Genomic DNA, 12,899 nt, shown 5'->3' with positions numbered 1-12,899 from the left:
TGCAAGATGTAGAAAGAGCAGGATGAAAATGCAAGTCCTGATTTAAAAAGAAAAAAAGAATGCACTGTTAAAAGGACTAAAATATAATGCTTTTTCCTTTCATTGTTTCTTTCAATCTCCAGCATGTATTTTTAATTTGGTGTTTAATATTGTTCTGAGTATATAAGATTAAAATTTTATACTGTCTGTATGAATTTTATCATTTGCTTTTGAGTCATGCCATCCCCGTTTTAAATGCAAATAAAAAGAGCAGTGAACTTATGTGCAGAGTTTTCTAAATGACAAAATCCCCCCTTTATGGCTTACATATGTATGTACACTCTTCTTTCCAAAGTAGAAGAAATGTTACACAGAATCAGCTGAACATTTTTTATATTTATTTCTGTGGGGGGAAATGTGTATCTAGGACCAAGGAGAATGTTCAGTGGACTAAACACATACTCCAAAGCATTTCATTTAAGCCACCCTCTCTTCTAGAAACCTGCTAAAGAGAGCAAATAGAAAAAGTGCAGATAGTCTTCCAGAACGGAACACTGACAAGGGAAAGTCAAGAGGACTCAGAGCACTCTGAGGGTTGTCAAAGAGATAGAAAACTTCTAAGTCCTCAGAGGATAAAATAGGGTATCTATGTAAGAAGGCAGATTTGGAGAAGAAGGACAAGGAGAATGGAGAACAGGACCAAGAGTAGAGATAGTAGAAGATTAGACACGTTTTGTTGGAATCTTCTCAAAATTTTAACTCCTATTTATCCCAATTTGCAGAAAGATAGAATTGCAGAAAGTAAAACTATTTGAATTCTCATTTCCTACTTATATTTTCTCACCTGATATTGATTTCTTGCTACATTGAAAAATACATAAAGTAACTCTTATTTGGTAAAAGTCTTCTCACCAATTTCCAGTGACAAAATATACAACTAGTGGGCTATGTTGGATTTTGAAGTAGGTTACTATATCCTTTAAGAATCAGTGTTTTGGAATTCTCTCAAAAATATAGAAGACTATTGCACAACATTTTTTCTAGCGAAAATTATTTTCCTTTCCTATTTCAATAGTTCTCCATTTATCTGGCAATACTGGTTATAGAAAATTGGCAGGTAACTTGTGGTCAAACATCATGCATGAGCTCCTTTATATGACTCTCTTATGGGTCAACGTTTTATAATATAAGTCAAGGGGTTCCTGCTTGGCATGTGTTAACTAATTAACAGAAATAACTAGATAAAAAGACTATAACTTTCAATACCCATTATAATTAAGGAAATAGGGAAACTGTCTTCTTTTAATTCGATTACATGAGCAGAGGAAATGCATACCACATATATGTCCATACTTCTTTGCCACATATAAATAATTTCTGATGACCTATGAACACAGTGCACAATCAACACACAAACTGGGATTTAGAAGACTTAAAGCAAATGTCAGATAAAATATGCCTGACTGTAGATAAGCCTGTGGCACTAACAGCAATAAGAAGTTGCAAGGAACATAATATGAAAATAGCAAATAGTCATAGACATCAGAACCTGAAAATCTGTCTATGGAGATGAGCTTGGGTAGAGACCAGGATATGTATGGGAGAGGACACTGATAAATTTGGTGGAGAAAAGTGGACAGTCTTTTTTCTTTCTTTTCTTTTCTTTTCTTTTCTTTTCTTTTTTTTTTTTTTTTTTTTTTTTGCCTCTTGGGTCTCATCCAGCAATGGTCAGGTGGTACTCCTGGCTTGGCACTCAGGAATTAACTCTTGGCAGTGCTTAGGGGACCACATGGGATGTTGACCCAGGTCAGCTTCATGCAAGGTAAACACTCTACCCGCTGTACTATATCACTCTGGCCCCCCAAAATGGACATTCTGATGGAGGTTATAGGGTTACAATCATGACACCCTGTCACTAACAGTCTTATAAATAATGGTGGCTCAAATAATAAAATATGAATGAGCACTTTTTAGATGGGAGAAAAAATGAACAGAATCTTCCTTAAAGAAGACACACTGTCAGGCCTGAGCAATAGCATAGCGGGTAAGGTGTTTGCCTTGCACGCAGCCTACCTGGGTTGGATTCCTCCACCCCTCTCGACAAGCCCCGGCAAGCTACTGAGAGTATTCCGCCTGCACGGTAAACCCTGAAAGCTACCTCTGACATATTCGATATGCCAAATACAGTAACAACAAGTCTCAGAATGGAGATGTTACTGGGCCCGCTGGAGCAAATTGATGAACAATGGGAGGACTGTGCTACAGTGCTGCTACAGTATCCCTGTCACCCTGTTGTTCGTCATTTTGAATAGTAAACTGCATCCATATTTTTCATTAACGGGGTACTTTTTCCCTAAGTACTTTACCATTGACTGGCCACTGTCACTGTACTCACATTGTTCATCGATTTTCTCAAGCAGGCCCAGTAAAGTCTCCATTGTGACACTTGTTACCGTGTTTGGCATATCGAATACATCACGGGTAGCTTTCCAGGCTTTGCCGTGCGGGTGCGATACTCTCGGTAGCTGCTGGGCTCTCTGAAAGGGGCAGAGGAATCGAACTTGGGTCGGTCATGTTGGCTGCGTGCAAGGCAAAAGCCCTACCCACTGTGCTGTCTCTCCAGCCCATTGACTAGTACATAGAGAAATATAAAATTAAAAAGCACAGTATCCAAATAGTGAGCATGGGCTCTTACCAAGGCAGCACAACATGGTTTCACTTATTATAAATAAGAGGCTTTATGTGAATGATTAATTAAAACAGTGATGACATTTTAGATGAGAAAATAAATGATGCCACTTGTAGAAAAATACATTATATCAAGAAGCAATGTGCATACTGGACCTCTAGTGCCCCCTTTTCAAAAAGTAGTTAGCCTGAAGGAACCATGCCAAGGAAAGACTGGGAAGCTGAGATCACAAATATCCTTAGGACAAGTGCCAAGCAGATATAAATATTTTTTGTGCTTATGTATATCATCACCAATTTTGAGGAGGCTTTCATATGTAGAGATATGAGGTAATACAAGTTTTGTTTAAGAAATTAGCTCTAGGTTTGCTCTTCCCAGAATCGCCAAAGTGATAATGAAGAAGCTTTTAGGTTTAGTAGTAAGAACGAAATATTAAGTGAAACTTTTAAAAAAATCAAGAGGAAATTGATGGTTTCTTTAGCCATCCCAATATTGGTGATAGGGAATCAGGAGGCTGAGATAATAGCACATACAAATCAAGGACAAAGCTGAGGCGATAGTTCAAAAGGCTGGAGCACATGTTTACTGCAGGGGTTCAAGTTTGATCTCTGACAATACAGAGCCCCAGAACACTTTCAAGGGTGACCACCTAGCACCAAGCTGGTGTAGTCTCTGACACACCATTGGGTGTGACTTCAAAACAAAAACACACAATAACCTCAAAGCCTAGAGTTCTATGTTATGGAAGCCTCATATATTTGAGAGTGGAAACCAATGTGAACTTAAACACATGCTCTGGAAAAACAGCATGCAAACAAACTTTGAAACAGATCTTAGCTAAATTGAATCAGGAGACTCAAGAGAATCAGTTGAAATTAGTATCACTAGCCCTGACCAGACTAAGAATAGGACCCAAAGGAAAGCTTAAATGAAGTCCTTATGAACTGTTATATGGGAGTCTCTCCAATAGCTGCCTGAAACATTAACTTGCTCAGATCCAGAAATGGAACAAGCTATTAAACACATTATTCAGTGGGACACAGTTATCTCCAAGTTAAACAAATATGCTAATAATGTGGTGCCAGCATCTACCGACATAAAATTGATTTGCTTTGTGTCAGGGAATTGACTGTACAGAAAACTTCAAGGTCGGACTCACTACTAGGTCAGCTTAACCTTCTTTTGAAAGAAGGCTATAAATATTAAAGAAAAATATATTTAATTATAGTATCAAAATAAAATTATAATTAATTATATTTAAATTTATATTAAATTACAATATATAATAAAAAACAATTGCATTTGTTGATATCTATCTATCATTTCAACATTCTCTGTTGAAAGACATATCAAGGAATACATTTCTCTTGCAACCAAAACAAATAAAAACCACAAAAGATAAAAAGAATCTATGGCAAAATGTATTCCTAAAACTTATTGGCAGTTGAAGGAGAGAGTGATAATCAGTGGGTAGGGCATATGCTTTGCACACAAAATTGCACTGTTTGAAAAATTGCTTTTCAAATATTTGAATTAATGTATTATATAATTATATATTTAATGTATTATATATTAATTATATAATTATATTAACCATATAATTATTGTATTATATATGCAAAACATACCTGGTTCCTTGGGAGATATTTGCATGCACATGTAGGACCATTTTCCATGTTTCACATTTCTTTTTATCGTCAAAGACATTTATATCAAACTTTATCCAAAATATTTTTCGAAGAATAGTAAGCAGTCTTAGATATGAAAATGTCATTCCTGAACTAACCTTACTAGGGCAGGAGACAAGGCCTTTGGGACAGTGGTTCTAGGAAACTGACACTCTAGTGGTGTGTGGTGATGGAAATGTATAAGCATGAAACTGTCATTAACAGTATTATAAATTAGAGTAGATTGCTAAAAATACATGAGAATAAGCCTCGTTCCTAGAAGCAGATTTTTAATTCAACAGTAAGAAGAAAAACATTTACCTATGAAAATGAACGTGGTAGGTCAGAACTGTGCTCAGGGAATGAGTATAATGATATTATTTTTATCACTGCTATTGCTACAATGGGCTGGAGCGATAGCACAGCGGGTAGGGCGTTCGCCTTACAAGCGTCCAACATGGCCGACCCGAGTTTGATTCCTCCGCCCCTCTTGGAGAGCCCGGCAAGCTACCGAGAGTATTTGATATGCCAGACACAGTAACAATAAAGTCTCCAATGGAGATGTTACTGGGCCCGCTCGAGCAAATCGACGATCAACGGGAGGGCCTTTACCTTTACCTTTATTGCTACAATAAACAATATATTTTCTTTTCTCCGGTTGATAGATTGCAACCAGAGTGAAGCTTTGGGAATTTTGACGTTCCTGTTAATAAAGGTAAAGGCCCTCCCGTTGATCGTCGATTTGCTCGAGCGGGCCCAGTAACATCTCCATTGGAGACTTTGTTGTTACTGTGTCTGGCATATCGAATACTCTCGGTAGCTTGCCGGGCTCTCCGAGATTCCTGTTAATAACAATGCATATATTTTTACTGTTATAACTTGAAATTTTAATATTGAAAAGAGTATCATCAAAATAAAAACAATTAGGGATATATTCACAAGGTATGTGCAAAATGTAGACTGATGATAAAACAGCTGAGCAAAAGTGAAAACTACTTTGAATGGAGAATGGAGAGATATTCAATTTTCATGGATTAGAAGATACACTAATTTTAAGATGTTAATTCCTCCATAAAAAAATAACTCATTGGTTAAGAATCATAGGACTTTTGTGTATAAATACATAATAAAAAATTAATTGCACGATATTAATATCTGTGAAAAAAGGAGAGGGATAGATAGAGAATAATCTTTCTCACATGTGGAATATAAATATAGTATGGAGATTAAAATGGCTACAAACAAAAGAACCTGAGAATTGGTATGCAGAACTGAAATTGTCACAGTAGCGGGATTGAGAAGTGGAGAGAGAAAACAGGGACAATAGTGGAAGGACTTGAACACTGCTGGAGGAGTTGTTAAAAATTTCGGAATGCAGTATGCATAAATCCCTACCATTAACAGTAATGTAAATTAAACTGCTTAAGTGAAAAAACATAACATTCAAAAAAAATTTCAAAAGCAACATAATTAAGGTCCTGTACTTCATGATTTAAAATTTTTATACAATATTCAGGTGAACATAAATATAAACATATATTAAATGAACTTTATTGAAATTTAGAAATAGAACCATATTATTTGGAGAATTTACTTCCAACAAAGGTGTAAGGGTAATTAAATCAACAAGGAAAAATGTTGTTTACATAAAAGAGGCTAGAATGGCCAGGATCAAATATGTGAAGTGTAAGTATAATGTGAGTATATTTTAGTGTGTGATACATATGTACATATTGCATTATATATAACCGTATTTTATTATTATTAATTTTATTGAGACATTAATACAAACATAAAATGTATGTGTATTAAAAATGGAATATAAATATGTATGTGATTGTTATCTGACACTATATCTTGAAATAGATCATAGTCTTAAACATAAAAAACCTCAGGGCCAGTGAAATAGTATAGTGGGCAGGGCATTTGCCTTGCATGCTGCAACCAACTCGGGTTAGATTCTTGGCATTCCATATGGTCCCCTGAGCACCCTCAGGAGTAATTTCTGAGTGCAAAGTCAGGGGAAACCCCTGAGCATCACCAGTTGTGACCTCAAAACAAACAATAAAGGGACCAGTAATACACTACAGTGATTAAGGCACTTGTTTTGTACGCAGTCAAAACCGGTTATATACCTGGTACCACTTATGATTCCCTGAACAATGCCAGCAGGGATCTCTGAGCCGAGAGAACCCAGAGTAGGTGCTGAGAACAGTCAAGTGTGGCTACAATTAAAAAAAAAAAAAAAGTGCTGAACTAGAAAAAGAAAAAAAATCTAAAAAGGAATAAAACATAAAACATTTATGAAATTTAGATAGACCAATGATTCTGTATAAGACACGAACAGAAACTTTCTAAAAAAAGAAATTTGGTAATATAAAAATAAAATAATAATACAAAGCCCTTTTATTCTTTCAAATATACCATTAAGTAAATAAGAGATCAAAACAACTTGGAGAAAATATTCACAGGGAATTTCTTCAGAAATTAAATTATCAAGAAAGAAACAAAAAAATGACCTTTACAATTCAATAACAAGAATAAACCAAAATTTAGATAGGTTAAACATCTTCTAGTTATCCTGAGCACATGGTATTCATATATACCCGTCATCAAATAAATACAAAATAAATAAAAAGAACTTACCCATACAAGTCTACTAGATACTAAATTTAATATATGAAAACATTAAGTGTTTGAAATTTGAAATGATTTTTAAAAGTTAGAAATGCATACATTGCTGGTTGACAAAGATTGACAGTGTTTGGTGAAAATTATATTTACATCTACTTTTCCTATTTAGGAGGTGACTGCTTCTCCAAACTCAAGTTCTAACCCATGTGATATGAATTGTGACTGCTTTTAAAAATTATGATATTGGAGACATTTGAGATTTTTAGTAAGGCAGGCCAAATAAAAGAGGAACTTACTTTCAGAGACAGACATATAAATGAGAATGCCATGTACAACTGAACTCAGTTATCAGAGCTATTCTTCAAAATGCTAAAGATTGTCAGAAATCTGCCAGTTGTTAGAAAAGAAACAAATTCTTCACTGTAACCTTCAGAAGGAACCAATCTAACTGACATCTTGATATGAAATTTTGTAACTTCCAGAACTATGACAATACATTTTGTTGTATAAGTCATCTAGTTTGTAGAGCTTTTTTTCTGTGTCCACAATAAAAATTAAACGATTGCCAATACTGATATTCCTCATAATGGGAGGGGATGGCATTAAACACTAATTGTTTTTACTAAGTATTCTTGTGACTTTTATCTTAGTAAGTACAGGCTTGCATTTTACACACTATCTAAGATACTTAGCAGCAAAGTTGCTTGGAGACAGTAATTTTGAGAGATGATAACTTTGAGAGAGTAAGCCTCTGTAAGTAAGATCTGATAAACAAGTCATAAGTTATTTATAATCAATTCAGGTTCTATTTGTTATTTTGGCAAGTATGTTCCTTAAATTATTTAGTATCTATTTCTCATGGGATAGAAAACAAAAGTGAAGGAGTTTAAATTTTGTTATATACAACTGAAGTAAATTCATCTTTGGGTAGTTTATGCATAAAGACGTTATTTATTTCATTGCAAAATTTTCCTTAAGAGATATTTCTACATGTTCCTATTTTCTTAAAGTATATCATAGTCACAGAGCAAATGCAAATGCTAAGATTTCAAATAATTTTGAGTATGAGTAGGATTAACGACAATTATGAATTTAAGGTTATTTTGTGTGATTATTTTAGAGATTAAGGACAAGGAAAGAATACAAATAAAATATCTGCTACTTCTGCAATAAATGGCAGTGGAAACAAGGCTTCCAGAAAATTCACTTGAAATTTGTTTCTTTGGCACCATCACATTGCTGAAGGACATCCATTTGTCCTTCCTGGCGCCATAATAAAAAGTGTCAATCTCCCTGTCCCACAACCAAGTGTGTGACCCCAGGTCAATGCAAAAACAAGGAAAGGGGAAAGAAAAGAAAAATTAGGATTTTTTTCCCACTCTCTTTTTCCAAATGCGATAAGCTACTTATTGCGATTAAAATAGGTGAGTGATATACCACACATTAGTAATGATAAGCATGATGGAAAATAGCTAGGAACTGATCTCTTAACTTGGAATAAAAGTCATCTAATGACCTCAGGTTGTATCTACAAATTACATAACAGAAACACAATGTCACATTTAAATCTAGGAAACCAATGCTAGAATAGATGGTTTTGAAATAATGCTACTTTTTTCTCTTATATAGTCATGTTATTTTGATTATTTATGAATTATTAAAATATTAATTTTAATATATGTGTTATTTACTTTATCTCAAGGTTTTTTTATCTAAGGCAGTAGCAACCAGTATTAATTTATGTCAGACATTATCTACTACAGCAGTGTAGGAAACCTTGCATCATTTTGAAACTTTCTATACAATCTTGGTGTTTGGTATATATATATTTTTCTATTTTGTTTATTTTCTCTTTCAATTGTATTTTTTGCTAGTAATGTTAGAAATGTTTGTTCCATTAAAACAAATTTGCTTTTCTGTATTATCCACACAACAGTGTGTTTAATTTTATTTTCTTAAATAAAACCTCACCCCATTGGTGATATATTGAAAGAAATTTCTTTTAGCTAAAAACTGACACCAACCTAGGCTAACCAGAGCTAGCCAATTGCTATGAATTATAATCTCTTTTAGAAACTGACTTTTTTGAATTTTCTGCTTCTAATTTTTTCCTGAACTCTAATAAGTCAGACTTTCAATTACCCCTTTACTTTGTAGTATGTTAACATTTGAGTACATTATACATAAAAAAGTTGCTATGATTTATGTTTTACACATAACTGTTGTAGCTGTATGATTTAATTCTTCAGATGCTTGTACTACCCACAGTAATATAGCACTGTAGCACTGTAGCACTGAACTCCTGTTGTTCATTGATTTGCTCGAGCAGGGCTAGTAACGTCTCCATTGTGAGACTTCTTTGGCATATCGAATATGCCACGGGTAGCTTGCCAGGTGGGTGAGATACTCTCAGTAGCTTGCCCGGCTCTCCGAGAGGGGTAGAAGAATCGAACCTCACTCAGCGGGGCTGGCTGTGCAAACGCCCTACCACGGTGCAATTGCTCCAGCCCACAGTGATATATATTGTATGATAATTTTTTCATCTCCTATTAATTCTAGAACAGTGGTAGACACATAAAAGACATATTATAAACTTGATTCTATAATTATTTAAAACAGAACATACTGATAATTTTTTCATTTATTATTTTTTCTTTTATAAAAGGCTGCATACATAGATTTCTTATTTTACACCCTTGTCCTTGAGAGATATTCTATCCTGATTTTGTCAAAGTTTTAATAAAAATGATTCATTTATTACAACAAAGTTCTAATTGTCTTCAAATTTGTGAAAAAAATCATAAGTTTCTCTTGAATGTACAGTTTTTTTGTGTGTGCATTAATATATTGCTAGGGTGTACAAGTAGTAGTAGTAGATATGCCAAACACAGTAACAACAAAATCTCCAATGGAGACGTTACTGGGCCCGCTTGAGCAAATCGATGAACAACAGGAGGGTCTTTACCTTTACCTTTACCTTACAGTAGTAGTAAGTTGGTTTCCTGTAAATTACTTGTACAAAGAAGTATACCTTGTTGTATTTGAAATTCAGTGATCCTGTAACAGAGGCATTTCTTACACAGTAATATTATATTTAATTTAAAATGTATTTTTATTTAATTGCATATTGAGCCTAATATTAACTATAAGACTTGCATGAGAATAATAGTTAAAATGTACTAAATAGATTAAAAATTTGACTCATTTACTACAGTTTTACCACTGGGTGATTAATTACTTTAAATTTGCAAAACTGGGAAACATTTAATAGTGTGTGAATTATTCAAAGTAATAAAATATCTCACAGTGACAAAAGCAATAAAATATCATTCTATGGAATTAAAGTGAACTTTTTATTTGGAGGAGATAAACTATCTTTATCTCATCACAAATAACATTTTTTGTATCTCCTATTACAGTTGTGGAAAATTGCTATTTTCTATGCCAATTTTTACTGTGATTATGAGCAGAAAAGTCCCCACACAGATGGTAGTGGGAAATCAAGCGTCCTTGAAAATATATACTGTTAAAATAAATTATATATGAACATAAATATCTACAAAGATGGACATATGTACATAAAATATATAATTTGTAATTTTTCACACTGTAAGAAAAAGTGTAACAAGTGATGGAAGCTGAGGAATACATTAGAAAGAAATACTATTGCTTACAAAATTCACTAAATCCTATGGTTATTGCTTACCTATGCAGTTTATAATATCAGGTTTGCTAAAACAATTTCACTTCAAAATGCATTAATAGAATAGAAATGAAATGATAATTACAAGTTATTTAGCCATGTTTAACTAATTAAAAAATGTATTAGTATTCTTTGTTGCTGGGGCCGCCCCAGGTCCAGGCAACCTCTGATTTCGGAAGTCACACCCACAACCCTCCCCCCAGCGACATCTTACAGCACACAGCAGCAAAGAAAAAAACCGGCTGGAGAGCCCCACAGCTCCAGGAGAATGCTCCAGGTCCCAAACAGAGCCGATATCACTGGGAGGTCCCAGATGGGGTAGGTGCTGCATCCCACCTTCTCCAGATGGAACCCTGGTGACCATGAGCCTGCAAGCGGGTACCAGGACATTTTTTCCAAACCTGACATCTCCTTATATACAAAGTGATCAATGGAAAGTAAATCATCCAACGTTTATCCCTGAAAATCAGACTCAACTCTTTTGCAAACCACAACACCCAAAAAAGAGAGACAGAACAGAGGGGAATGCCTTGCCACAGAGGCAGGGTGGGATGGGGGGATGGGGAGTGAGAGGGATACTGGGATCTGTGGTGGTGGGAAATGGGCACTGGTGGAGGGATGGGTATTCGAAATAAATAAATAAACAAATGAATTAGTAGGCAGATAAAACCATTAAAGTCTAAGAAAAATTTTGGTGGAAGGCTAAAAATAATTTATAATATTCTTATTTTCCTTTCCTAATGACAGTGGATAAAAACAAATGTATAAAAATAAATATTTTATATAGTTTTCATTGCAAATGAACCTGCATTGTAGCACTGGAGCGCTGTCCTCCTGTTGTTCATAGAATTGCTCCAGCGGGCACCAGTAATGTCTCCATTGTGAGACTTGTTGTTACTGTTTTGGGCATATGGAATACATCATGGGTGGCTTGCCAGCCCTGCCATGCAGGCGGGATACTCTTGGTAGCTTGCCAGGATCTTCGAGAGGGGCTGAGGAATCAAACCTAGGTCAGCCGCATGCAAGGCAAAGGCCCTACCGGCTGTGCTATTGCTCCGACCAGAGCCATAGCATGAACCGGAGCCATGGTGTGGTGGATAGGGTGCAAGTACATCTAAAGTAAAAAATTAAAATTACTTGTATAATCATTTAAAGCATTATTAGAGATAAGACTACAAAATAAAAGTTGCATGTAAATGTGTATAGCATAGAACATCATTACAGTAGACCCAATATCAAACAAATTAGTGCAGGAATTGTGTGGAGACAAGAATGGTGAAGCAGGGGTTGCTTCTCAGCTCGCGTGTGGTGGAGGTGTCGACAGGGCAGGCATCGAACGTGTTTGGAGCCACGTCTCATACCATTTTCTAGTCCAGCCCACCAAGAGGCCACAAGGCAGAAATTATGATGACTATGAATCTGTGAATGAATGCATGGAAGCTGTTTGTAAAATGTACTAAGAACATCTGAAGAGCATGAACCCCAACAGCCTCTCGATCACATATGATATCAGTCAATTTTGGGTGATTTTATTAACGATCTGGAAGACTTCAGCAGCCTTGTTTACCGAGCTGATACCCAGACATACCAGCCTTACAACAAAGACTGATTGAAGAGATCTACGTGCTTCTTCAGCAGCAGGCCCAGCAGGCCTGGAGATAATTGAGCTTGAAGAATTAGGGGGATGGGGTAAGCTTGGAATACAGGTGTGTACAGCAAACTCTAGTGGATGTTTTGTATTCTAATAATTCTGTTTCTATTTGGTACAATCTAGCCAGGATTGAATGTACTGAATGAAATATGACAATCTTGTTGAATCTGAAAACCTCCATTGCCTCCTTCCCTCTCCCTACCTCCTCCCCCCCCCCTTTTTTTTTACTTAAAACATATTTACGATGTTTTAGATGGAAAATGTTCTTTGTCAGTTATTGTTGGTTTCAACCCTTCCAACTATTTGTTTCCACTTTAATAGTACGTACTATACTAACCATTCTTCAGGATCGGGTGGGGCGTGTGTGATTACAAAATTATGTCCTCAAGATAAAATCTTAGTGAAAGACAAATAAATGTTTTTTAGTTAAAAAAAAAAAAGAATAGTGAAGCAGGATTGCAAAGATAGCAGAGTTCTAAAATGCTATAAGATAAAATTTAGAAACAGGTCTAAATTATAATTTTGCAAGACACCTTTTAAAAATATTAATTAGAAATAATTTTCATGCTCTATTTT

General features: G+C 35.1%; 1 pseudogene; it reads left to right on the top strand.

The window, feature by feature from the left end:
- LOC130033639 (enhancer of rudimentary homolog) overlaps positions 1-12,665 on the top strand; it is a 43,792-nt pseudogene extending 31,127 nt beyond the window's left edge.
- The last annotated feature ends 234 nt before the right edge of the window (positions 12,666-12,899 follow it).

Source organism: Sorex fumeus, unplaced genomic scaffold, assembly GCF_029834395.1.
Source record: "Sorex fumeus unplaced genomic scaffold, SorFum_2.1 ptg000054l, whole genome shotgun sequence".
Taxonomy (NCBI): Eukaryota; Metazoa; Chordata; class Mammalia; order Eulipotyphla; family Soricidae; genus Sorex; species Sorex fumeus.
The sequence above is the reverse complement of the archived record's forward strand: the minus strand, read 5'-3'. Positions and strand labels throughout refer to the sequence as shown.